The sequence below is a fragment of the Falco rusticolus genome, chromosome 3, assembly GCF_015220075.1.
Source record: "Falco rusticolus isolate bFalRus1 chromosome 3, bFalRus1.pri, whole genome shotgun sequence".
NCBI classification, from domain to species: Eukaryota; Metazoa; Chordata; class Aves; order Falconiformes; family Falconidae; genus Falco; species Falco rusticolus.
The window spans coordinates 119713290-119739356 of NC_051189.1; the positions used below are offsets into that span (position 1 = coordinate 119713290).

The window sequence follows — 26067 nt, forward strand, 5'->3', positions numbered from 1 at the left end:
GTGGAGGTGCAATCAAAATCTGCCAGACTAAAAGCTAATTGTTGGATTTCTCTTTAAAAACAAGCCTACCTTTCCAGGTGTGTTCCCGTGAATGCTGCAGCAGAGGGCTGTGATTACACACTTGTTTACAAGCCAGGATAACTGAATGCCAATGCTGACGCACTGCGCTGGCTGGTGCTAAGAACGTGAGATCGTCATTCCACCTCCAGATGAAGTTTTTGTAGAGAAACTTCTCCCTAACTTGCCTATCTTCACTGAACAAGTTGTGAAATGACTGCCCCAGTCCCAGTCTGGTGTGTGCTCCAGCTGAAAGCAGCGGGGCTGGCCCCTGGCGCAGCTGCCTCTATGGTTCAAATTGTTTTGACTCACAAATATGAGTGCTCCTTCCATAGAGGCTGCTTTGAAAGGATGCTCTGTTATTACTCCTGATGAAAGTTTCCTGGTCCTTACAACACATCTAGGAACTATGTACGTGAAGTCATTCTTGACGGCTCGAAATCAGCCTTACAGGAAGGTGCCTGAAATGTGCCCAGTGTTTTCACGGGAGGTGTCCAAGAAGTCACATCCACAATCCATGGTGTCATTGCTGAGTCCTCTATGGAAGAGCTTTCCAGTTGTGGTAGACATGTACTTGAAACGGTCTGTCGTGACCATGGCCTCATTGCCAACAAGTATTGCAACAATCCCTACTCTTCATCATCTCTTTGAGACTCCTGGACCTGGCTGCTGTGGTAGCTGACAAGTGAGCAAGCAGTCCCTATCTCTGAGGAGTGCCTGGACACAGGCAAAACCTGTCCAGTTTGATCTGGCCCCAGTTCACTGTGTTATACTCAAGGAAATGGTCAGATTGGCTGGATGAAACAGATGGACCAACGTGCCTCAAACAGGGTAATCACAAGGTGCTGCCTGGGGTGGCAGCTAGGTCCTTCATGACATTGCTGCTTCATCACATCAGCGTACTGCTCCTGGCTAAACTCTGCACATCTGCTGAACTGCTCTTTGCTACTTTTCCAGCTCTTTCCAATGTATTCTTACTTCTTGAAGACATCTCAGGTGCTTGTTTTGAAGCACAGGTGAATGGGACACACTGGGAGCCTTTTCAGGATGTGAAGCCCATTATGGCAGGGTTATCGGTACTTTGGTAAAGGATATTTTCTGGATACCTGAAGCGTTGAGATGCTGCTCTGCAGCTATTTCCAGACTTAGTGCTTCCAGAGTTGGCATCTTTTGATCCCTGCAAGGGTTGCTCTTGAGGGACACAGCCCTCTCCTGACGCCATCGCTGCATGTATCCTGCCACCATAAAGCAGCCATTTTCTGGACCAGTGCAGTCCCCTCTGCCTTTTAGTTCCTGCAAAACCTGATCTCTTTGGTGCAAAAGGGTGGGGCACAACCAGCTGCCTCATTGATTAAACAAATGTCTCAGAGTTGGTTGGCTTTAAATCTTTGCAATCCCCAAAGGTAACCTGCATCCAAGTGGGACCACCCTTTGTAAACACACCTTTTGCAGGCAACATCCCTGTCACTGGTAACTTCTCTCTTTGTTTTCCCTCTGACTTTGTTTTTCAGGGTTCTGTTTTACTCTCTGACTTGCCTTCTCACTTTCCTGGGTTGCCTCACTCTGCCCACACATCACCTGAGCACCTTGATTGAGTTCAGCAGCGTGTGGGTCTCCGTTTAATTCCTCCACTGTTTTCTTTCCTTTGTTTAGGACATTGTTACAGTGAACAATCCACCTGCTGTCCTGATTGTCACTTTCTGTGATTACATATGCCTTGATAACTTCGCATATATTTGCATAATGCTCCCTTCTGTGGCAGTTGTTGCAGAATTCCCAGTTTGCAGGGCACATTTCAGGGACATTCAGCTCCACGCTTAATACAGTCCAGCTCTGGCTTGATTTTTTTGCCGAACTTTGCCAGTTTTGCTTGCCTTGGTCTGTGACCTCCTCTGAAGAGCACCCTTACCCGTCGCTGCACTCGGTGCAGTCCCTGTCAGAGGGGTCAGCATCTTGTTCTTGGTGTATCTGCCTTTGCCTTGTTATTTAATGGCTCCTGCATTTCCACAAGGATCTGCAGCTGGAGGTGATGTTCAGACTCAGTCTTCTTTGACTTCTGGAGGACATCATCACCCCAAAGTTGCACGTTTCACCTCCAATCTATTTTATTTTCCTCTCATCTCTATTTTTGCTGTCAGATTTTAAGCTCAGCTCCTCTCACCTTCTTGTTCCAGCTGGGGTTTAGTCCTTCTGTCCACGGTATCAGCAGAGCGGGGATCACTGAAGGACTTACGCTATTCATCAGCAACAGCTCCTGGGATTTCCACCTGCCCAGGGTCACTGCTCTCCTCCTCTGATGCTACATGGAAGACCAAGCATGCAAAATCCATCCGTGTTTGAAGCACGTGTGACCTTACAAAGCCACGCAGCTGCCACGAGAGGGAGGCAATTAATGAAACTGCTGCTGCACATCATCCCTGCAGCCACCGCCCCGACACAATCCCATGTGTCAGCGTCGAGGTGACACCTGTGTCCTGATGCCACCTGGGACTGCGCCACGGGTCTGCCGCAGCACCAGGGGCTGGCGCAGAGCCTCAGGGAGGGGGGAAAGGGGGCTCGTCCCATTCACAAGTCATCAAACTCAGGGTGCCACCGCCCTGGTGCTGGCGGAGGGGACGAGCAAGGGGACGGGTGCTGGGGCAGGGTGGGCAGTGCTGTGAGTGCCAGGGGCTGCAGGCTTCGTCTTGTATCTCCCAGCTCAGCTGCTGCAAGGCTGGGATGTTCAGGACTGGAAGAGTCCTGGTCACCGCAGGGAGCTAACCACAGCCGCTCCCAGCAGGTGCTGAAAGGTGCTGTGTGCTGCTGTGCCAGGCTGCAAAAATTAAAGGGAGGAAGGTCACCTTCACCCAGCCAGCCCTCCGACCTGCTGCTTTCCTGGGCTCGCTCTTTTTGTTTTCATGTTTCGTCTCTACCAACTCTGAAATCTTTCCTAGAATCAGAAAGCCATGCAGGCCAGCGTCACTGACTGCAGGGTGGGATTTTGAGAAGAATTAATAAGAATTCAGTTAAGTGTGTTGCACTCGGGTCCACTGATGAAGCAGCCTGTTTCCAGGCTCCAGATCCGAGGTGGCCTGGCCTTCATGGGGGGATGGGCAGGGTTACTGCTCAGCTGCACTCCCAGCGTGTGGATGGCTGGGCTGGTGGTGAGTCAGTGCATCATACGTTATATGCATTGTACAGTTACATTTTAAGGCAAAATGAAATAAACTGATTTATATGCAGCAGGTGAGAGGACGCCTAGGGAGCAGTAACTTTATTGTCAATCCTGGTGCAAGCTGGCTTGCCTGGCTCATGAGTCTGACACCGCTGATTCAGGAGTTCAAGAACCTACTAAAAAATGGTGTCTGTAAACAAGAGCAAGGAAGGTGTCAGGACAAGCCACCTTACAAAACACATCACTCCAAAAAATAAAAACCCCTCTGCTCACAGCATGGAGGAGACAGCTGCAGTTATCCACTTTAATACATAAGAAAAAACCCACAAATCTCTTGCACAAGCTTTAGTGCAAGAGGTCAAAACACCTTCAGGGCAATAGGTGGAAGGAAGCAGTGGCTGGAAGCTGCAGATGGGACCATAAACCGCATCTATGAAGGATGACTTGCAGCATCAGTGTCTGCTGAAACCACAATGAGCTGCCTAGTCATTTTGCTAGGGATGACCCTGTGTTAAGTTCTTTCCAGGTGAAAAGAAACACAGCTAAGACCTCTAACTTCATCAAAATATTCAAGTGAAGCCAGTGACTGAGATGTAAATGAGCACAAGTGTTCAGGAGTTTGGAGAACTTGTGCTACTTAATGAAATACATTGCAACAAAAGAAAAGAAACAAATTTCAAAATGTTAAATCTTGCACCAAGATACTCCATTTCTAAATCTAAATCAAACCATTTTCAAATGATGGATATAATTCTTATTAAATCAGTGCTTACAAGTCCCATAATTTCCAGGTAAATATCCCAGACAAACCACCATTTCCTCAGATCTTCTTTATTTGCTAAAGATTATACCTCCCTGCCACCTTCCTCCAAGCCATGAAAGATGGCCGCTTGCCTGCTGCTCACTTCCAACATCAGAAGGGTGTTGGACCTGACTGGTCCTTGCTCCCCAGCCTCTGCCCACAGGGATGCTCACTGTGCTGAGCCAGGTAATGCTGCTGAGCACCTGGCTGAGGCCTCCTCCAGCTAATCACATTCCCCTGATTAAGGGGAGAGACACAATTACCTTTATTTGTCTTGTCAGCCCTTGGATGTGATGTGTGGCTGATAGTAAAGGGCAGCCGCTTTGCCTCAGGGCTGCCCTGGGTAATAATTTACATAGTGCAGCTAAATCTGAAAATCCCACTAACATCCTCTTCTAATGAAGCTCCAGGTACCTTTCTCAAAGCCCCGGGCAAGGCTGTATCTAGGCAACAAAGACGGATGTCCCTCAGCGAGGAAGCACTTAGATGAACACCTCCAAAGGCAAAGGATGCTGCTAATTAACCCTTGGGGCAGCGCTGAGCTCTCTGCTCCGTAACAAGGCAACAAGGTCTTCACATCCCTCGCAGCCCGCTGAAAGGCTCTTCGGGCTCTGCCTCATCCCTGCACTCCAGGCTCCCCTCCAGCCCTGGAGCAGGGCTGGCAAGCAGTGCTCTTTGAATGGTTATCGCCAACCTGCAGAAGGAGTTCACCTGAGCCCTGGTTGCTCCTCTTTGTACTTGCAGTTCCTGAATAGTTCCAAAGTCTGCAGAAATTTCGTGTCACATTGTTAGTGCAAGCACCCTGTCAGGAGCAGGGTACAGGCATGCCTGCGGCAGGCAGGGCTGTCCCTTCAGCAGGAAACGGGAGCAGCCTCTGACCCCCGGCAGCCGGCTGGAGGTGATGGGGAAGGTGTTTCATGTGGCAGGTGGATCTCAGGAGCTCCTGCAGCCTCAGAACCGGCATCTCTCTGGGATGATCCTCTGGAGAGTGAAGGGTGGCTGCAGGTGGCACAGCATGGCTCCTAGCAGTATTCCTGCAGGGACACAGGTCAGAGAAGAAATTTTGGCCTGAGGTCCAACCTCATGCCAGAGTCACCTAGGAGCACCCTCTGCAAGGGAAAGAAGGAGAGACGGAGGGAAGGAGGGACTCTGCAGGAACCTTCAAAGGCATCGGAAAACGTTTTCTTCAGACTTCATACATGAAATCAGCATCAGCATTCCAAAGCAGGTGAAATAAAGCCCACATTTTGGGAGGTTGAGGCATGGGCCTGGGCTGAGAGCCGGATGAAGACAACACAAACTAGGAGCAAGAGATGCTGAGAACAATCACGTGCTGTGTGGTCCATCATGGGTGCAATTTCCTGCGGAACATGGCATACAAGTCCTCCAGAATATTCCTCACCAGTTTTATTCACTGCAGAACGAGAGGTGCAGCAGGCAGGGAGGTGGTTGCGACCCCAGATGGGAATCTGCCTGGCAGCCTTTTGCCATCTCTTCCCCTTAACTCTTGAAATGGTGTGAGGAGCAACGAGGAAAACACGTCATGAGAAGGGAACAGGACTCGGGGTCCAGCCTGCCACCAACTCCCCTCTGGGCAGACAAATACATTTCCTCGGCCGTCTGGAAGCTGATCCAGAGATGCTGGCTGCACCTGAGGTTGAGCCCGTTCCTCAAGGAACCAAGGTTCGAGGCTGACTCAAAGATTTCATTATCAAAACGCTGCCAGCAACAAGCACCTTCTGCCTTGCTGTACAGGGTCTATTGCACCAGGCACATGTAAATCACAGGCACGACATACCTTGCTAGATCAGATGGAGATGACAATGCCAAAGCAATGACAGTGGTCTAGAAAGACCTGCAGCAAGATGGCACAACAACCCCTCTGGCTTCCCCCACTTCCTGTAGGGGAGCAGGTCAGGCAGGAGCCCTGTCCCTGCCCCTCCACACCATGGCAAGGACAGACCCCCTGCACACCCACCCAGCGCCTGAGCACTGGGCAGGCCGTTTGGACACAACCACCCTGGGGCCCACGAGCCTGTGAGGCAGCGAAACAGGATTTGCTGAAAGATAAAGTCTTCTCCTGCCGGCATTGAGCTCTGCTCAGCACCTGCGCCTTTGGCAGGGATCCGGAGTGCCCAGGCATCCAGGAGGATGATGCTTTGGGCACGGAGAAAACGTGCCTTCAGGCTGAACCGCTCCCACTGCAGATGTGTAGTATTTACCAAGTTGTTTATATAACAAAAATCCTCAAAATGGACAATATTTTGTGTCTGTATTTCTAAAATCAATGCTTCAATACCCCAGTTTGAAATGGCAACATATGAAATCCTTTTGCTGGCAAATTCAATATTTTCTTTAATATACAGATTTAATTTCCTATATACTTAAAACAAATAAAACATTGTTTCTCAATGTCTCACTAATCCAAGCGAAAAAAAAAAAATAAATCGGGTTCTTGCCCAGCACTTTGAGAACACAGAACAGCAACTGATTTACTGACCCTGACCTTGGCAGGGCTATAAACTCCCCATCTGGTTAAGTCAGGCTATGGCTTGGGGCAGACCCACGTTGAATTTGGTGGTTCATCTGTCTCTGGCAGCAAAAAACCCTATCATTTTAATTCTAAAGAACTCCTATAGATAGACCTGATGGTCCCATAAATGCATATAAAATTCAGACAAAATAGAAATGTTTCATTTTGATAATTTATAAAAGGCCTTTTTTCTCTTTGGAGACAAATTTATAACTATTATTTATAAAACAAACAGAGAGGTAATTCTCTCCTCAATCCCCTCAGCTCAGTCAAAATGTGGGAGATGTCAGCTTGAACAACTTTCCTGCTTGCTTTAGCACAGGGGTCTGGAGCCAGGACAGCTGTCTCTGGAGGACGTGGTGCCCAAGGAGGGCGGGGTGCGCTGGGCAGCCGTGCCCCCCACTCCCCCACTGGGCACTCACCTAGCAGAGGGGGCACCAGAAGCCTAAATCATTTTTAATTGCTTTTTGTGCAAGTGGGAGGAACAGAGGATGGAGGAGGGCAGAGCACCCTCCTGAGAGCCCTGGGGTCCCCAGTCTGAAGCAGGGGATGTACAGCAGCGCAGGCAGAACCCCCCATCCCAGCTGTGCTGCCACCGTGCTGCAGTGGCACCTCTTGCCCTGTTGAACGCAAGCCTTCACGTGGAAATTTCCTTTGCTTTTGTTGTAAATGGGTTACTCAAAGCCTCTGCTGGGGTATTATTTTGGAGCAAGTGCTCTGTTCTGCTTCAGCTCCAGCTCCCACCATCCAGCCGGGATCACAGCACGCGGCAGAGCTTTTGCCAGGCTGGCCGTGCCCCGTGCCGGGTCCTCCGCTCCTCAGCTGCTGAACATTCACTGAACGGACCACTTGGTCCATCGCTTGCATTGAGGAGGTATTGTCACCGTGTGAGGCACAGACCCAAGTGCACACAGTGGGGGATCCTGCTGCAGCCCCCAGGGCAGACGATTTGTCCTAGGGCGACAGCCCAGGGCTGCTCAGGGACGCTCAGCCATCCCAGCCCGGGGCTGCTCAGGGATGCGCAGCCATCCCAGCATGGCCCCTTCCTCAGTGTTACCCGGTCCTGGCTCCTGGCCGTGAGGCAGGAAGAGCTCAGACCCCAGCTGGGTTTGTGGGAATATTGTGATTTTAGAGTAGGCAGTGAAAGGTGTGAGAGGAACAAGGACGTGTACTGAAAGCCTCCAAGGTTTCCATCTGTGTTGGTCATCTCCAAGTGAAAGCCAATCCCAAATCTTTGTGGATTGTTTCTTCTTCGAATATTAGAGGAGGAGGAGGCCAGGAATTACATTTGCAGTCTTGCCAGGTCTCTAGAGTTAGATCTCAGTTACAGACACATATTTTGACCTAAGATGTTAAAAGTTCTTCCCTGAAATCAGATCATGCTCAGGTGAGGCACAGATGGAGGAAGAGATGTTGTCGAGGGTGGTGATGATGCGATTAGGCAGTGCAAGTCTGATCATAGAAGCCAAAGGGGTGAATGAATCTTGAGCACCTTGTAAGCCAGCATCTCTGCATTTTTACCTGCTTGGCTTTGCAGCCTTGCTGTTCTCATTGCAAAGTTAATTTTTTAATTCGGTCTCTGAAATATGGACACAAGGCACGTAGGTCCCAAGGAAAGATTCAGCATGTGAAGGTGAGAATTTGTAAAGGTGTCCACAAAAAACCTGCCGCGGGAGATGTTCCAGTAACTGTGCCCCCACATTTCTCTTGGCAAGTGCTCCTTGGAAATCCTACCATTGAAGTTACTTGTGACTTGCAAGGTGACTTATTAAGGGCGTCAGCAAAGTCCTTACACAGCCTTGGGGGAAAGCACGAGCAGAAATTCACTTCCTCACACCTGGAAATCCCTCCAGTGTTCAGCAAACCTGCAGTTCAGCAGGACTGGATTTTATGTTGTTTTTGGGAGGGGCAGCCTGGGGGCACCTCTACACGATGGAAGCTTGTAGCTCTCTCTTTAATTGGAGGTGAATTTAATTTCAGTAATGAGCCTGGCACATTCCAGTTCCTGATTAGATTTGCACAGTGATTAACCCAGCAGATATTCACTTGGCAAACTGCCCAGTCCATTCCAGTTGCAGTGGACTGAAACCACTTCTGCTGCTACTCTCACACTGGGAAGCAAGGTCACCTGAAGGTCATTGTGGCAAGGGAGAAGTAGCAGTGCTCAAACATTTGCTGATTTTCTAAAATTCTGCTCGAGAAGGGCCTGCCCAGCTCTCCTGTTGGGTCCCACCTAGACTGAGAAGGTCCTGTGGTCCACAGTGTGCAACTTCTGGTGCTCCAGGAGACAGCAGCAGCTCCTTGGAGGAGTTTCCCAAAGAGATGGTTGGGTTTCCCCAAGCCTCCGGGAGATGAACACCTCTCAGAAAGTGCTGCAAAGCTCTTCCATCTCCGTGTCCGTAAGATGTACAAGAAGCTTCCTGTTGCCTTCCTGGCTCAGGTAACTGTGCCCGTGCCTAGAAGAGATGGAGCTGTGGGTACCTCCAGGTAGGATCCTACTTCTGCACAGAGCTGAGCTGCTGGCTGCAGAGGAGAGCTGCTCAGGCAAATAGGGTGAGCTGCGCCAGCAAGTTTTGCATGCAAAGAATCCCATCCCCAGGGATGTCGGGAAAGTGTCCTTCACCTGCACGAAACCATAAGCTACTCTAAGATGTAAAATTCACCTGTTAGTTGATCTGAGCTACCCAGTGGTTCCCCAGAGGTTCAGCTCAGTCCCACTTCACCTGGGGAGGTGGGGCTATGTCATAGTGCAAACTGAGAAGCACACAAAACGTCAAAGGACTTTTTCTATAGTAATTCCACTTACCAGTTACTGGATGTCTCCATTACAATTATTACTGGGTCAGAGAGTGAAAATGACCATAAACACACTCTCAAATCCATTGCAAAAATCCATAGTTGGCTTGGGAGAGACACAGGATGATGACTGCTCACTCCAGCCTCCCTCAATGGCTTATCATTTTCTTATGCTCACAAAAGACATTTTGTTCCTCCCTTCAGGGACTGTCCAAGAGGGAAATAAGACAGGATCAAGAGATTAGCATGTGTGGTTCACGTTTGTAATTTGGCACTGATGGGATATTATAATATGGCCCAGATGCCTGGGAAGATGTTTAATGTAAGCCAGAGTGATTGACATCTCTCCATACAGGATCTGAAAACTGTCAGATCTCAGGTTATTGAGTGTCCCACTTACTGACAAATATATACGCCAGCTAAGTAGGGCACAGATCTCCAGATCACCCTGCCTGAGCTCAGATCATTCTCCTGGAGCTGCTTTTGCAGGAGCTGTCAGATGCTGATGGCATCAGCAGAGAACACTGGCGATTCCCAAAACCAGTAATGGCCCCAAACCCCCACCTTCCCGTTGTGCAGGCGAGGTGTACTTTGGAAACAGGCACCACAGCAAGCAAACTGTAGGAACTCCCATTAATCCATGACCTTGGGCTGCAGGAACGGCACGAGGACTTTGCCTCTTAGGAGGATTATTTGGTGCACCAGCCAAGCTCCTTGGGAAGGGGCAGTGGGGGCGACAGCAGGCGCAGGTCACGCCAGGCTGCTTCCGTCTCCCCTGGCCATCAGGCATGGCATGCTAGCTGAGGTTTCTTTCATTTGAGGTTGCCATTGCAGTTGATCGCCTGTGATTTCTACCAGGGTGAGCTGCTCCGGGTGACTCAGGAGAGTGGCCGTGTGTGGAGGTGGCACAGCCGGGGGATGGGGGGGCTGTAGTATCCACTGACCCATGAATGCCAGGGCCAGGGGGTGCTGGGAAGGAACAGAGAGACCACAGCCATACTGGGAGCTTCTCTGGTATGCCAAGGCTGCGGTGCTTTAGGAATATTTCTGCACCAGCAAAATATTCTGCACCTTGGCATAGAAACATCGATGTTAGCATTAACTTGCTTTTCCCAGAGTGTCCTATTTTGCCCTAGAAATAGCCCTGCATTATGAAGTCCAAACTCTGTGAATTAGATGGCCACAGGGATGCTTTTACCTGCACCAGCAAAGCTTTTCCTGGCCCATCTGAGCACCTGTATAGCAGGAGCAGTGAACTCAAACAGCTCCTGTGGGAAACCTCTGTTCCCTTTGTATCCAATGAGATATCTGGGAAAGAGATGTCAAAACAGATTTGAGAGCCACGTCGTGAGACTGAGCTCAGACATGATAAATTTGCCAGTGGTTAGTTGCTTTAACAGATATTTCTGGGTTGAATTTGCCTTGCTGCAGCTCCCATTCATTGGATCCTGTTACGTATTTTACCACTAGATTAATGAATCAGCAGAAATCAATTTGCCATTTATCCACCTACATTTGTTATGAGATGTATATTTCTCATTTCTTTATTAAAATTATTTGGTTGAGCAGTTGTAACACCACTGTAAGACAGCTTTCCTGGGCCTTGGATCACTCTAGAAAACCTTAATTGGACACTTTCCATTCGAAGCCAGTGCCTGGTAAGACTTCCATTGAGATCGTCAGAGTCAAAAATAGCTGATATTCCCCTTCTTGGGAAGCTACCGTTGTGGTGGTCTCTCCCATTTGAGCTCTCCGCCAACTGCTGCCAGAAAACTGTGGTCCCACAGGACCCAGCTCCGATCTCTCCTTCAGCCACCGAAGCAAAAGCCCCTTCCCCAGTCCTCATCCAAACCACTTTGCTTGGTGCAGGGCAGTGCCGGGATACCTGTGCGCTACATTAGTCCTCAGTTCATCCTCAGGTCGGGCTCTCCTGTTCCTTCTTCACACCTTCCAGCTGCAGGACCCATGCTGGATCTTCTCTGCATGCTGGAGATCCTCGTGTCATCGCTAATTGCTCCTTGTGATTGTTGGAGTAAGGCGCCATGGCAGTGCCGATACTGAGCAGCTCCAGTGGAATTGCGGCTCCTGGGGGAGAAGCCAGGGGGAGTCAATGCTGGTCTCGTGCAGGCTTAAAGGGTCAAACCTACGGCACTAATATGTGGCAGTTCTGGCTTTACTTTGGGTTCTTGAAAGACCGCAGAGGACTGTGGAGCCCAGCTCCCACGGATACCTGGTCACTGTTTGCCTTTGATCTGCTTTGGAAAGCCAACCTGCATGAGTTAAAAACCCATGGTGGTAGAAGGCAAAGATCCTTTCATGCTTCTCCTTATTGCCTTGAAGGAAGAAGAAAACGAGTGTGAAAATGACCTCTTTCATCTGGAAGAGGCTGGAATCAGCACAGCAGAGCCCCAATGATGCCCTGACGCTGCACTCAAGACCTCCAGTGCGTGGGTGGGAGCGCGCAGTGCTGTGGCCACCCTGGAGCCAGTGCCGTGCCATGGAGACCGGGTTGCGCTCCTGAAGTGGGAGAAGCACGTCAAGAAGCATTGTAGTCAAGGCATGCTCTTAAGTGGAAGACAAGACTTAAGCAGCATTTTTGCAGCAAGTCCCCGGGGTTCATAAGAAACACAATAGCGTGTCCTTTGGATTCAGTTTGGTGGGCTCAGGCAGCATTAACTGGGAATGGCATCTTGGGGATAAAGAACAGGTGTCAGCCCAGACTCAGGGTCTCACGCCGAGCAAGGATTATTTTATTATAATTAATTTTATTATTTCTTATTATTGTTAATTACTGGCTGAAGCTCAGTGGTTTAGGGAACCTATAGTAATGCCTCCATCAGTGTGCCAGACGATCCTGCGTACTTGGAAAGACCTTGTCAGATCTCATCAGGTTCTGCAGATGGCTGGATACATACCAACCAGAGGTGAGCAGAAATATTACAGAGAAATCCTGCAGAAAAATCCCCGTGAAACATTTTGTTTGCATTCGTGGCCTCTTTTATTCATGAATATTTGGTAGAAAAACACTTCCTTCCAAATAAACCCTTGTGAAAAACAAACATGTCCTAATTACTCGTGCAAATATTCTCATCTGCATATTTATGCAAATATATTTGCCCACTCCATTCACCACCACACTCTGGTCTCGGGCGCCCAGCCAGCTGCCTACCCAGCGAAGCCGGCACCTGTCCCAGACACATGCAGCCGGCGTCCCCAGAACGTTGCAGGAGATGGTGCAAGGGCCCAGGCAGACACCCGCTGCCTGTCCCTCAGCCCTAAGTGGGTCACCGGGCTGTAGAAGTTCAAGAATATTTGAAGAACAAAAGTTCCTCGCAAAACTAGCAGATTCTTGGCTCTTGTGCTAAAAACGTGCTCTGCTCCATGCTCCATCAGCCATGGAGGCTGGGGGCCTCCAGTGATAAAGGGAGAAGGCAGGTGGAAAAATGTCAGAGGTTAGCAGAGTTCAGAAAGATTCGGGGCAGTTCAGACCTTTTCCGAGCGTGAGTAAAGGTGCACTAGCGAGGGCCCCGCACCCAGCCCCCACCCTGCCATCAGCCCCTGCTCTCGCCCAGGGCCTGACCCCCATCCTGCCATTTCGCCAGATGTGGTGGGCCAGGGCTCTGGATCAAATAGTGGTCCTGCCTCCCAGGTGAGGCAGAAGTTGAGCTCTAATTTTAATGTGCTAAAGATTTCTTTTTCTGCACACCAGGTGACCTAACATATATTAAAAAGTGGCACACGACCTGTCTGTGTGAACATAACCACTTTGTATGAACAGAAACCAAAAAGACATTAAGAAGAAATCCAAACAGAAGGCACTAGCCTGGTTTCCTGTGCCTGTCTTCAGTTATGCTCAAGTCATCTTTGAAAACCTATTTAGATTTCTTTAATTTTTCATTTTGAGATTATGGGTGTGTTTGTCTAAACATCTGTGGTAGCTGGTTAACAGGATCAGGCCAGCATTAGACTAGTCCAGACACAAGAAGATAATCTTTTGCAGCCAAGCAGTAGCAATAACATTAATGCATAAATGCATAAATCCTCCTGTTCAACCCCATTTATCACCCAGACACGCCACCCCCCAAGCCCTGCAGTTGCACGGTCAGTCTGGGCTTTCTCTCTGCTGAAAACACAGCGTCACCACAGCGATAGCCGCAGAAAGCTTAGGGTCTCATGTAAGGAAATTGTTAAAGCTACTTAATTCCTGTATCACCGAGGAAATGCAGGAGTTAGACACGTCATTCTCTTTGTCCCACTGGCTTCAACAGAGAGCAAGACTTTGCCATGTGCAGTTATGTTCATGGTGGTTAATGATGAGCATTTGCTAATAATAATCAATAAAATGGTGCAAGCGTGGACTGGTCCCTCAGCTGCCACTGCAATGTCCTGGGTGCTGCATAGGCAGTGCAAGTAGCTGCCTCTGCCCTGGCTGGAGGTGGTTTTGGTCATGGAATGATTCAGCATTCCTGATTCAAAACTGTCCATGGTGCCACAGGGACACACGATCCCTGGGAGACAGGATCAGCCAGAGCCCAGATCCTCCCAGGGGATGGAGGCTGCTGTCCGAGGACACCATGAGCAACAGCATCAGAAGGTTGCAGGGGGTGGGTCCCAGATGAAGCCACCATCCGCTGTCAAATGCACCCATTTACAGCGCTACATTAAATGTCCTGGGAGACTGGGCGCGCAACAAGATGGATTTGTGGCCAAATCTCATGCTTGAGAGAATCATGGGTTGAATGTAAAACCAACCATAAAAGGTTGACAGAGGCCTTTGGAAGTTATCTAGTCCAACCTTCTGCTCCAAGCAGGGCTGGCGTCAAAGCTGGAGCAGGTTGCTCAAGGTCTTGTCTAGTCAAGTTTTGAAAACCTCCAAGGATGGACACTCCACCACCGCTTGGCTCAGCCACCCTTGCGGAGAAGAATTATTCTCCCCTTACGCCTACATGGGGTTTCCCCCGCTGCGGTCTGGGCCTGTTGCCTGCTGTTCTTTCATTTTGGTGGCTCCCACACTTTTCATCAGTATCATTCTTACACTGGAGGAGCCTGACATGGTCACAATACTCCAGATATGGTCTCACAAGTGCTGGAGAGGAGAATAATCTTCCCTTGCCTCGCTGGCTACACTTTTGTTCATACAGCCCAGTCTCTGGTTGGCTTCAACACAGCCCAGGCACACGGCTTCCCATGTTCAGCTTGTTGGCCACAATCCCCAGACCCTCCTCTGCAGAGCTGCTCCCCAGTCACTCAGCCCCCAGCCTGAACCCATGCAAGACGTCACTCAGCTCCAGGAGTTCATATTTCTTACTGAACTTCATGTGGCTAATCCCACCAGCTTGCCCATGTCCCCCTGATCAGCAGCCCAAGGGTATCAGCTGCTCCTTCGCGGCGTGGTGCCACCCAGGCAATGGTGACGTGGAGCAGAACTCGCCTCCTCCTGCAGCCAGGGAAGATGTTCTGCACAAGCTCCTCTCAGGTGCTGAGTTACCATCTCTAACTCTTTTGTCCTACAGTCTGTTGGCTGGTGGTTCAATTGGTGTTTTGCATGAATAATAGGCATTTTGCAAATTTTGAAGTACTTGCTATAACTTCTGGGTGAATTGCACTGGACAACAGAAGGAAATGGACAATTAACTGTTGCAGTAATTTAAAGTGTTAATGAATGTCTGTTTGATCTGTAACCTGTGCTGGAGGAGTACTGTGGGGTGCTCTTTCAGATACTAACTTTCATGAAATATACAAGAATTTCATGTTTTGGACCTCAATTTCTTTACATAATGTGATCGATGTTAGCCTGTTACTGTATGAAGACAGACAAGGGGCAGAGGTAGAATGCTACTGCGTGATATCACCTCCTTGGGTCATTTGGGTTATAATTTTTAAAATATGAACATGAACTTGGCAAAAATAAGAGAAATCCACAATTTGTGTCACTGAGCCTGTGTTTTCTTTCTCAAGGTTTCAGCTCAACATTTCACCCAGCTCAGGACCCAGGAGGTGTTGACTTCGCAGCCCTGGCAGCACGTGCAGCATCACACAAAGAACTGCCTCCAAGCTCCTGGGGGTCGGCGAGGTGCCATCTCAGCCTGCACTCTGCTCAGCCTTGAAGTTACTAGTTTTGGCTTTAAAAGGAGGAAACGGGCTGGAGTGCTTTGATTTTTCTCCTCTAGACTGCAAATCACATTATGCACTAAGTCGCTTTTACAATACATCAGACTGGGGGTTATTTTCCAAATCCTATGATGAGAACAGCTTTAAAAAGCAAGCAAATGACGTCCCCAAAGATTGGCTGAGGATAAAGCATGCACAAGAATTCATTCACCACCCCCCAATGATAACACAGTGGTGATCAGAGCTCCCAATGAGGCAGCCGTGGGCAAACAGTGACTCTTTAATGACGAGCATAAATTTAATTTGATTGCTGGGAATAATTGAGTGTTACGGCCCTCCGCTCATTGCAGTGGATTTGAGCAAACATAATTGAAAAGGACATGTGTTTTTTCCTTAGCACTCCCTCTGCAGTTGCTGATTAACCTCCCAGCTGCAGCATTTGAGCCCGGTGCTGGCTCTCGGGGAGGACAGACACTGACCCAGTGCCGATGGAGCTCAGCCTCAGGGGCAGCCCATCAGGATGCGGGGGCAGAGCCCATGACGGGCGCGAAAGGGCACAGCAACCGCCGTGTGCTTTGGAGGGAGAAAAGGCCGTCAGTTCATGTCGAGCCTCACCCACCTGGCAGAGAAGGTGTGGATTTTACCTGTCAGCTCGGTGCATTATTTCGTGTGGAAGATTTTTATCAGAGGTGTCACTGACTGCTCCAGCCCCATGTCCTCCTGTGATGGGTTCTCGCTGACAGAGCACACGGTGTTTCTGAGTGCTGCTGCCAACCAGCAATGACTGCCCCCCCCATGGATCAATGTCCTCATGCAACCCAGGCATCCCGATGGATATGTGCAGCCTGTAGTAGGTTCTACAGAAAACTTACAGCCTGCTAGATGAAAGCCACAGGGACAAGAGATGGGGCTACCCATCAAGGATGTCAGGCTTGAACCCCACCAGTTTCTGCGCTGCTTTTCCCCAGTACTCTAAGATCCTTTGCCCTATCTAGACACTTCCTCCTCCTCCTCCTGATGTTCACATCCCAAAGCTGTTTCTGTTCATCTGATGGGTGGAATTCAGGCCTTCTACAGCAGGACAGTGCATGTTGCAATCTGTACAAACTTTGGGAGGAGCATTTCCAAAGCTACATGGGGGCCTGGTGCTTGCCTTGCACCTTCAAAGGTGACTCAGGTGCCTTGGAACGAAAAGCTGGGGAGCAGCCACGGCTAGCTGCAAAGGGCTGTGGCAAAGGCAGTGTCTTTAAATTGCACCTGTAGAAAGGAGGAGGAGGAATGTCAGCGAAGGTTGGAGAAATCCCACCAGGGAGACTGGGGATAAGTGAGGGAGGACCAGGATCCTCTGAAAGAGCTGGAAGTGTTTAATGAGTCACTGACCATGATGAGCTATTGAGCACAACCTCCTCTTGGGGAACAGAGTTCTGCCACTTCTTTCATTGCATCTGGGCCCATGAGAGAGGGTTTTGTCTGTTAAAGCATCCTTTGATACCTACAAAGACCATCAAGGGATGGGATCAGTTTTGTCAGCAGCATATTGCTGATTCAACAGAAGTTTTTGCAGGTGTCGTGCAGCAGAGAAACTCTGCCAGTCACAGAAGTGCTGTGGAAATAAAGTTGAGTGTTTTCTTGGATAAACCCTGGTGCCAAGCAGAGGCAGAAAGGAGCAACTACAGGCCAGGCGTACCTTGATGTCTCTGTGACCCTGCAAAGGATGGCTGGACAAGCAACTCCCCTTGCCAGGGCAGCCCTGGCATTTGCTCCGTGCCTGAAACAGCCAGTGCTTGCAAATAAGTCTTAGCTCTTTAGAGGTGATATTTTCTCTTTTGGGTCAGGAATGTGTCAGAAGTAAAATATTTGCTAAAAAAAATCAAAGTACCTTTCAGTATCCCTTGGAAAGAAGTGACAGTCACAAGGAGGGCAAGCGCTACTGCTTCTCCCTACAAGGTATTGCGGCAAGGAAAAAAAATCCCTAATGCAGCACATGGTTTTCCCTCAACTATATATTGCCACTGGACTAAAATACAATTAAATTATGACAGGCTTTGATGTATTCCTTTAAATGCACCTTATTGTGAGTTTTGTCACATTTCACAACACCTTTATTTTTCAGCTAATTCATAGACCTCCACAGTACAGATGGGTTCATGGCTGCTGTGTATCTCAGTGTTCTGGAACCATCACTGAGCAGGTCTGCATCCCTGACAAGGGAGTGTCATTGCCACTGCTCACAGAGATAAGAATGGACATGAGAAGCTTCCTGTGTGAAAAGAAATGGGAAGACCAGGAGTTTGAAGTGGAACATGCACAAGAAAAACTACATTGCTCCCTGAAAACCAAACTCCACAATCCTCACCTCTGTTATCCTTTAAAAAAGCACAACAATGACGGGGCAAGCATCAGTGAATACAAAGCAATGCCAAAATAATGAGAAACCAATTTAAGAGCCTTTCAACATCAAAGTCTAGGAAAAGCTATCTTCTGTGGACATTCCCACATGTTAAAATTTGAAAAATTAAATCTGTAAAATTAAATGCAAATCTGTAAAAATGTAAATCTGTAAAACTAAATTCTGGAAGTCTGAAAAGCTTGGTAAATTAAGAAGACCAGGTGAAAAAATGACACTGCAAAACATTCAAAATAAATTGTAACTTTGTGTTTTGCAGTGTCTATGCATTGTGCGATCTAAAGCTAACATTTGCTCCCATTTTCCAGGACTAACGAGACAGAGCTTCACCAGTTGCAAATAATGTTGTAGTTCACATCCTAAATTTTTCAGCAGACCTTATGCCCTTCCATCACTGTCTTGCAAGTAAGCATTTTCCATTCTGCACACAGGTCTGGGACAAATGACAAAAAGGCAGGGACAGGCTCCCGTTTGGGAGCGCCTTACTCCCGAAGGTACTTATTCGTGCCTTGAAACAGGATGGTAGGAAGAGAAAAGGAAGGTCAAGTGGATATTTGAAAAGAAAAACCTACAAGGGAAGACAAGAAAAATAGATGTGCTTAAATGAAGTTGTGTGCACCTAGGAATTGGAGGGTGTTGTCAGCATCCTGTAGTCACTGCACCGTGAGTCAGCACATCCAGCGCCCCTTCGAGGGAGCAGAAAATCCACTTTGTCGTGTCCCCGTAGGCAGCTGAGCGCCCCCAGCCACTCGCTTACCCTGCAGTGCGATGGGGCAGAGCATCAAAAGGGTAAAGATGTGAAAACTCATGGGTTTCGATGCAGACAGCTTAACAGGTAAAGCTAAAGCTGCACGTGCAAGGCAAAGCCGGGCGTTCATTCACCGCTCCCCACCAGCAGGCAGGCGCTCGGCTGTTACCAACACTGTTTTGGTCACAAATCCAACACACAGCACCATGTGAACTCTTATTAAAGAAATTTAACAGAGCATCTCCACGTGGACCTTTCTCTCGCAGAGTGTGCAAATGTCCCCCTGAAGGTATCTGCCACTCAGACTTGATAGTTCGCTCGGTCAGGTACCTACTCACGAGCCTCCTGCCCTCGCTCTGGCGCGTGGCTGAGCTGTAGAAGCATTTAGAAGCATCACATCTTGCAGAGGCCTGGGGGGTTTATCGTCAACTTGTCAACACACAATTCCATCACGCTATGGATGTGCCCTTTGCAAACAGGCTGGGGAGGAAAAGCTGACTCATCTCCCATTCACGTGCATCCAAATACCAAAATATCTGTCAAAGAACTCCAGAGCTGCCTGTTAGGTAAATATTTTGGTAGGAGAAAAGCTAAGGTGTAGGTGGCATTTGTCCCACCTAACTAGTGATGACGTAGTTTAGTGTTTGGGTCCTTTCCAGAGCCTGTAAGGAGAGAGACAGGTGCTGTCCCTGCTGCGGGATGGACTGGTGATGATCGCTGGCGGTGCAATCCCACCCTGAACCACTACCTTAGAGTGGAGAGCACAAAACCCCTTTGGGCAGCTCTCATACTGCCCTTCCTCTGCCAGGGCAACTGTAAGACCCACAAAGGAACAGAACAGCGTGGACTTCAAAACTGAGTCATTACGAGCTGGTAGGAAAGAAGATGAAGTCCACACCACGCCAAAAATACCCATGTTGCAGCAGCACCTCCTCCTCAAACATCACGAGAAAGTGAGACATTTTTACACCTTCCACTTAAGTGCATTTTGCACCCACTGAGCCCTCCAGAAGTTGTTTCTACCTGGCTGTTCTTCAGGGGGATGGGTCAGGCTGCAGGGATGTCCCAGAGCTGGGGCTTGTGCTTCCTGGATCAGCTCTGCTCAGCACCAGCACCGCTGGCTGTGGGTCTCCGTGCACCTCCCCAGCTGCTCTGTACGTGCCAGCAGATAGAGCAACCTTTGCTTTTCACATAACGTGTGATATGGAGAAAGGTCTAAGAAAGGTAGAGGCTGGCAGGGGGCCCATTAACCACGTAATTAAAATAGAAGCAACAGGGAAGAGAGATCACAATGGCAAGCTTTGAAAGACAAAGATACTGAGTAATAGGAGAGAGAAAGGGCACTTTCTTCAAATGCTACCAAAAGGTGGGTCCATCCCAAAACCAGACAGAGACCCCCATGTCTGAGGAGTCTGCGCATCAACATGCGCCATCAGATGCATTCAGAGGGGACCTGCAGGGGAGGATGGATTAATCCAAGAGCTTGTGCACTCAAAACACAACATGAGTATTAAAACCCAGGGAGCACCAGGAAAACGTGAGCCCTCAGCTGAGCCCTTTGGGTCTCTTCACGCACTTCATGCCTTGCTTATAACCCGGATCCTGATCTGAAAGCAGGGAGAAGGGGAGTGTCGGCTGAGACCATGCAAGTTGTGTGAATGTGCAGGATGGCCAGACCCCAAGGGCATCTTCGTCAACGGCAGTATGGTCTTGCACTTGGGTGAGGTGGCACCTTATCGCTTCCCTCGCTCCCAAACAGGCTTCACAAGGAAAATGTCCCTCCTGAGAGTCACCCTACTGTCCCTCTCCCTGATTTACCAATCAGCTAGTTAGAGGGACTGGCTTTTCTCTCCTTTGTCTTGCTTTTAGTTTAGTGAAACTAACATTAATTTCACTCACACCAGCTCAATCAAAATAAAATCCCAGCAGCCTTAATGGGCTGTCTTCAGACTTACAGCAAGGCAAAGAGTTCAGGATCTGGCTCTTTCATTAATTATTGTTTTTCCCTTCTCTATTTTCAATTGTCTCTCACTGATTAAGGAAGAAGAGGAAAATCTTGTCATTTCAGCCAGACAAATTTAACCCAAACTTCAGACCCCTCCAGCTTCCTCATTTTCAACCAGTGCTGGAGGAGAGGAGCCCTGTGTGGACCTCTGCCCGTGCTCCGAGAGCTCTGCCTGTTTGAGCACAGGTCGGCTGCAGGCTGAAAGTCCATTACCTGCAATTGTGAGGGATGCAGCCTTGGAGCAAACCCCTTGCCTTTCCATCACAGCCCGACGGTGGGAGCAGCAACGCACTGGCCATGGCTCCACAGCTCTCCTACAGAGCCGGCAGTGTCCACCCTGTCCAGGGCAATGGGACCTCTCACGAGGCCTGTCCGTGGGCAGGTGTGCAGACCTGCCTGCACGGACCAGTGCAAGAGGAGCCCGGAGCTGAGTGGGGATGGTTAACTGGCAACGATCACCCTTGGAGATTCGTGTTATTTCTGCACAGCACACCAGTGCCCTGGATGCAGCTGAGGCACACCAGGTCCCATGACCACGCAAGCTACTGTGGTGATGTGGGGATCCCATGGTAGCCGGCCCTGCGGGCAGGCAGCACAGCCTGCTCTGCAGACCCACCATGGGAGACCAGCTCACCTCTTGCACACCCATGTGCCACACTTGGCACCGACCTGGTCAGGGAAAGAGTCTGGTGTGAGCTCAAACGTCAGCATTGCTTAACCAGGCTCCCTGCTCACCTGATTTGCTCCATCCCCCACGATGCTCTGACAGCATCTCTCCCTCCTCTCCCTGCTCCCCTCACCCCGCTCGGAGGAGTGCGTTCCTGCAGATTGCTTTGTAGTAATTAGCACATCGGTGGGGCTGGGAGTGCAGAACAGGGAAGTGGAACAGGAGGAGAAGCTAACGAGGTCAGAAGACAGCATGTGGCATCCCCTCAAGGAGAGGGAAGAGGATTCAAAACCTGCTGCAATCAAAGAAGCACCTGCCCGGGATGAATCCCCGGGGCCAGGAGAGCGAAAGGAGAGGGAGAGGATTTCTTACTGTAACATACGGTGCCAAGTCTTTCTCTCCCATTTGTTTCAGAGACTAATTAGGTCAATGTTGCCCTTGTAGATTCAGCCTGGAAACCTGAGGTCTGCCTTCACTCCAGATCGCAGAGTCCTGGCAGACAGGGAGAGAGTGGGCTGCACTGCAGGGCTGGGACAGCCAGCTCACTGCTTTGTGCAGGGAGCTCAGTGCTCTCTGCCCTTTGATACTTTCTTGATGTAAAGGGCTTTTCACCCCCAACCTCATGGCAGAACACCACCACCCCTTCCTCAGCCCTGCGCTGGCAAATGGACTGGAAGGCAAAACAGATACGGTGTTAAAACCCCACGCTGCAGCCGCTTCCAGGTGTAACTAACGCTGCATGTAACTGGGACTGCTTTCCCCACCTCACCGCCACCGGTGTCCAGAGCTTACAGGGCTGTGTGAAGCCACAGTCTTTCACTTACAAGCTTTTCACTGATCTGTATTTCTTTCATAGCACAAATATTCTGGGAAAGTTCTTAGGGATCAGCTCCAAAAGCCTGAACTTTTGGGGCATTTTGCTTCTGCGTTTGCTCTCATTTGTAAACCACTGAGCTACAGAGTAAAGTAACGTGACAAGAAATGCAGCAAAACCAGGCCAGAAAGTGGTCAGCATGGAAGAGAGAGCCAAAAGATCCTCCTCCACCCATCACCAGCAGTCCCAGCACTTCTGCAGAAAGAAAAAGATAAAATCAAGATATGACTAACATATCCTGAACAGTAATATACAAACATAAACCCCAGATCCTTGGGTACCAAGGTATGAAGCAGCTTGCTGCAGGAAGAAGAGAGGAAATTCTTTCTTACAGGGATTATTACATGGGTGACCACCGTGAAGTCCTTTTTGGCTCCTCCGGATCACAGTGCAGAGCTGGTCAGTCACTGCACACAGGTTTGATAAAATCCGTTGGTTCCTACATCGATAATAGCATCATATTAAACGATTAGGATGGCAGCAGCTCCCAGATCTGTTTTGGTGAGGGACAGGTTCATGACAGACAGGCAGCTCCAAGCAGTCCCATTTAGGAAGTTATATGACCCAGAAGGTGACAACCCCTTGGGCAAGTGCAGCACAATCCTGCTTTCATGGGGGGAAAAGGAAGCGAATGCTGATACCACCCAGATAAATCACTGTGGAGACTGAATCCCAGTCGTCTGCCTCCTCTCTGTGCCCCTCTCACACACACACGTGCTTGCGTGCACCCCCCGCATCCTTTCCTCTCATTTCAGCAGATGCTGGTAAAGTGGGTCACCTTGTGGCACCAGAAAGGTCCTCCTGTGTGACAGCTATTCCTGCAGAGACACGTCAGCCCTTCAGCATCTCCCATGCTATGTTTGGGCAGTGCCGTCATTACCTCCTGCTTTATCAGGTCAGCCCCTGTGGCACCTAACCTGGGGAGTAATGGGGGTTAATTCCTGCAAGAGGCTCACTCCTTTACCGGTTTGCCGGGTACCATCACAGCATCCTCATGCAAATGACATCCTGGGAAGCTGGCAGCATCCCTTTGACTTTTCCAGATCAAAGGTGCTTGCTTTGGGAGTCAGAAGCTGGTTTTCTTCCCAGCCAGCTTGGTTGTGTCGGCCACTGGTAAGAAACACAGTACAGGTGCTGCTGTCAAAGCTTGCGGGGGGCAAGGCAGGAGCCCTTTGGACCCAGCCATGTCCGCTCACCCCACAGTCAGGCTGACTGCTGTTTGGGCAGGAGCACATGTCCTCTTGTCATCTCTGTCACCCTGAAGTGATGGCAGGTGGCATCATAGTGCAATGCCATCTCCGCCACCCCTCCCCTCCAGGACAATTTCACGCATGGTTCTGCTTTTCACTTTCTGCCACACTGCACATTGCCCCGGGGCTAATGGCAACAGCATCTTACCCCTTCCAAAAAAAGGGAGAGGCAAGAGAGGAAAGGCAGGACTTACCCTTCACCAGAGAGCCCTTTCTTCACTGGGGTTTTCATCTTTACTCCCTCTCTCTCTGGACTTTTGAATCCTGAATTTCCTCCTTTCTGGGCTGGCAGCAGGGATTGGTGATGGGAAGGCAGGTTTCTCACTCACTGCCCTGCTGCCCTGCTCCTGCCCACAGAGAGCCTGCAGGACAGCCCACAGGACTCAGCCTCTGGGGGAGGAGAGTGCCAGAGCTTTGCTGCCCTGTCCTGCCCCAAGTCTGGTTCCCTCCTGGTCAGGCAGGGTGCCCCTGGGAAAGGCTGGCTCCCTGGGGCCTTGCGCTGATGCCCTCTCCCCTCTTTGCTCCAGGCAGGACCCACAGGTCTCTCTTCCAGCAATACCCAGTGAGTCACCCTGCAGGGAGCATCCCTCTTCCCTTCTGCCTCCCTATTGCAAGAAATCCTTTGCCACCTTCTCTCCACCCTTCCCTCCTCTGGGCTCCTGCCCTGGCGTGGCGGGAGAGGGAGCAGGGATGAGACAGAAGCCTAAAGAGCTGGTTGCCGATCCCTCCAGCACTGGCCTGTCTGGCCTTGATGTTTCCAGCAAGGAGCCCTGCAGCACCCCACCAGCCCCACTGGCCTGTGCTGGTCGTGAATCCCCCGGTACCAACCAACACAGATGAGCTGGTTGACTCCAGCTCCCCGTGAGCTGGAGAGGGCCATGGCTCCGGTTGCCATCAGCTTCCATCTCTGGCTATGAGCTGTAATCACCACAGCTTGGTGAGCATTTTTGTTTTGAAAAAAGCTGGACTTAATATGATGGCAAAGTGTCTTCAAAAATTGAGGAAGAATCATGCCACTGCTTTTGGCAGCTGGATTATTAAAAATAAATCCTGGTCTAAAATATAGATGCTGTTGCTCTAGTCTGTACTGCAAAAAATTATTTTTATTGTGCCATGGAGATTTCAGTATTCCTAAATCTCCTTGGAAACTTGCATGCTAGCTGCATGGAGAACACAGATCCTAATTACACTGTTACACAGCTCTTGCTGTGGACAGTTTGGGGCCAAGCCTCCTCATTTTGGTCCGTGAGTACTTCTCCCCAGGAATCCCACAGGAAGAAATACAGGCATGCGTGCCTGCCTCCAAGCGGAGCAGCTGCTGACTGAGTGAGGCAACATTGCTAACGGAGCCAGAGCCCCTCATCCTGCTGATTAGTAAGTGCAAATAACGGTTTTAAACTTTGATTTCATAAAAGTCTTGCTCACGTTATGCTGGAATGGACAACACAAACTTTGCTGGTGTCTCACCTTTCCAGCTCCTTTAGCAAGAAGCCTTGCACTCCCCCAGCCCCAGGCTGCACCCTCCGTCCTGCCCATCACCAGGAGAGTGGATGGGTCAGTCGGGTCACCCCGTCCCCACAGCTGTCACGCTTTCTGCACAACGTGGTGGCTCCATGCCAGATCAACCCAGCAGCTAGCTGCGCCGTAGCTGAGGAGGGCATGGACGGAAGCAGTAGATGGAGAACCAGGAGCATTACCTGAGGTCAGGCCCCCTCTGAGCTGCTTGTGTGGGGTTTGTACGGCTGCAGCTGCTGCCCGCTGCGGGGGCAGCAGAGCTGGGGCTTCTAGGGAGGGCTCATATCTCCAGGTAAACAGATACACACCGCGGGGGGAAACCAGATCAGCTGTTGGAATGAAGCTGTCGCACACCTCCACAGCCCACTGCAAGACACAATGAGCCGGAGGGAAGGTAGGCTCGCCCCCCTGTCGTCCCCCCCCCGTCGTCCCGTCGTCGTCCCCCCCCCCCAGCTCCCCAGCGGGCTCAAACTCACGTGCTGGCACGGGGTCCATCCCATGTGCACTCCCATCTGTGCGGGGACGGAGGCTGAGCTCCAAGCCTCCCAGCTAACTACCTCTCCATCGCACAAGTCCTGAAACCCCTCCAGGCACAGACTCGGGACTCCAGTATAGTTGTTTCAAATCTCATCCACTCACCCATGCTGCTTTTCATCTGGTGATGGTTTGTTTAGCCTGTCCCTAGCAAGTGACCCATAAGGATCCTGGCAGTGTTTATGCTACTGCTGATTAGCAAATAGCTGTGTGACCCGCTGGGAAAATCTAAGTCAAGTCCTTGTCTAGCTGCTGACCCATGTAAACACTAAGAATTACTCCTCCGGCTGGAGTGATACAGGTCTGAGGTCAGAGGATTAAGCTCCAGGGAGCAAGCGCTGCTTTACCTCTCAGTGACAGCATCTGCACAGAGGTTTGGTGACTTACCCTGACAGGCACTACCTTCCCCGCTCTGCCTAACTCAGCTTTCCCAGCCCTCAGGAGACAAGTCCAGAGCATCCATCCGTTTGATCTGCTCACCTCATGGGCCTGGGAAACCAGCAAAGGGTGCAAAGAGAACAAAAAAAAGGTCAGAGAAGAAGCAGGCTGAGAAAACAAACACAAAGGAACAAGAGGGTCTCTGTACGCCAGACATGGGACATGACTGCTTTCTG

General features: G+C 50.0%; 1 long non-coding RNA gene across 2 annotated transcripts in view; it reads right to left on the reverse strand.

The window, feature by feature from the left end:
• LOC119144814 overlaps positions 1–25704 on the reverse strand; it is a 39236-nt gene extending 13532 nt beyond the window's left edge. For both annotated transcript variants that reach the window (XR_005103223.1, XR_005103222.1), the window contains exons 1-2: positions 25396–25704; positions 70–25285 (exon numbers count right to left, since the gene is read on the reverse strand). This is a non-coding gene — a long non-coding RNA (uncharacterized LOC119144814). The remainder of the gene's footprint in view (positions 1–69; positions 25286–25395) is intronic.
• Between the last annotated feature and the right edge of the window lie 363 nt (positions 25705–26067).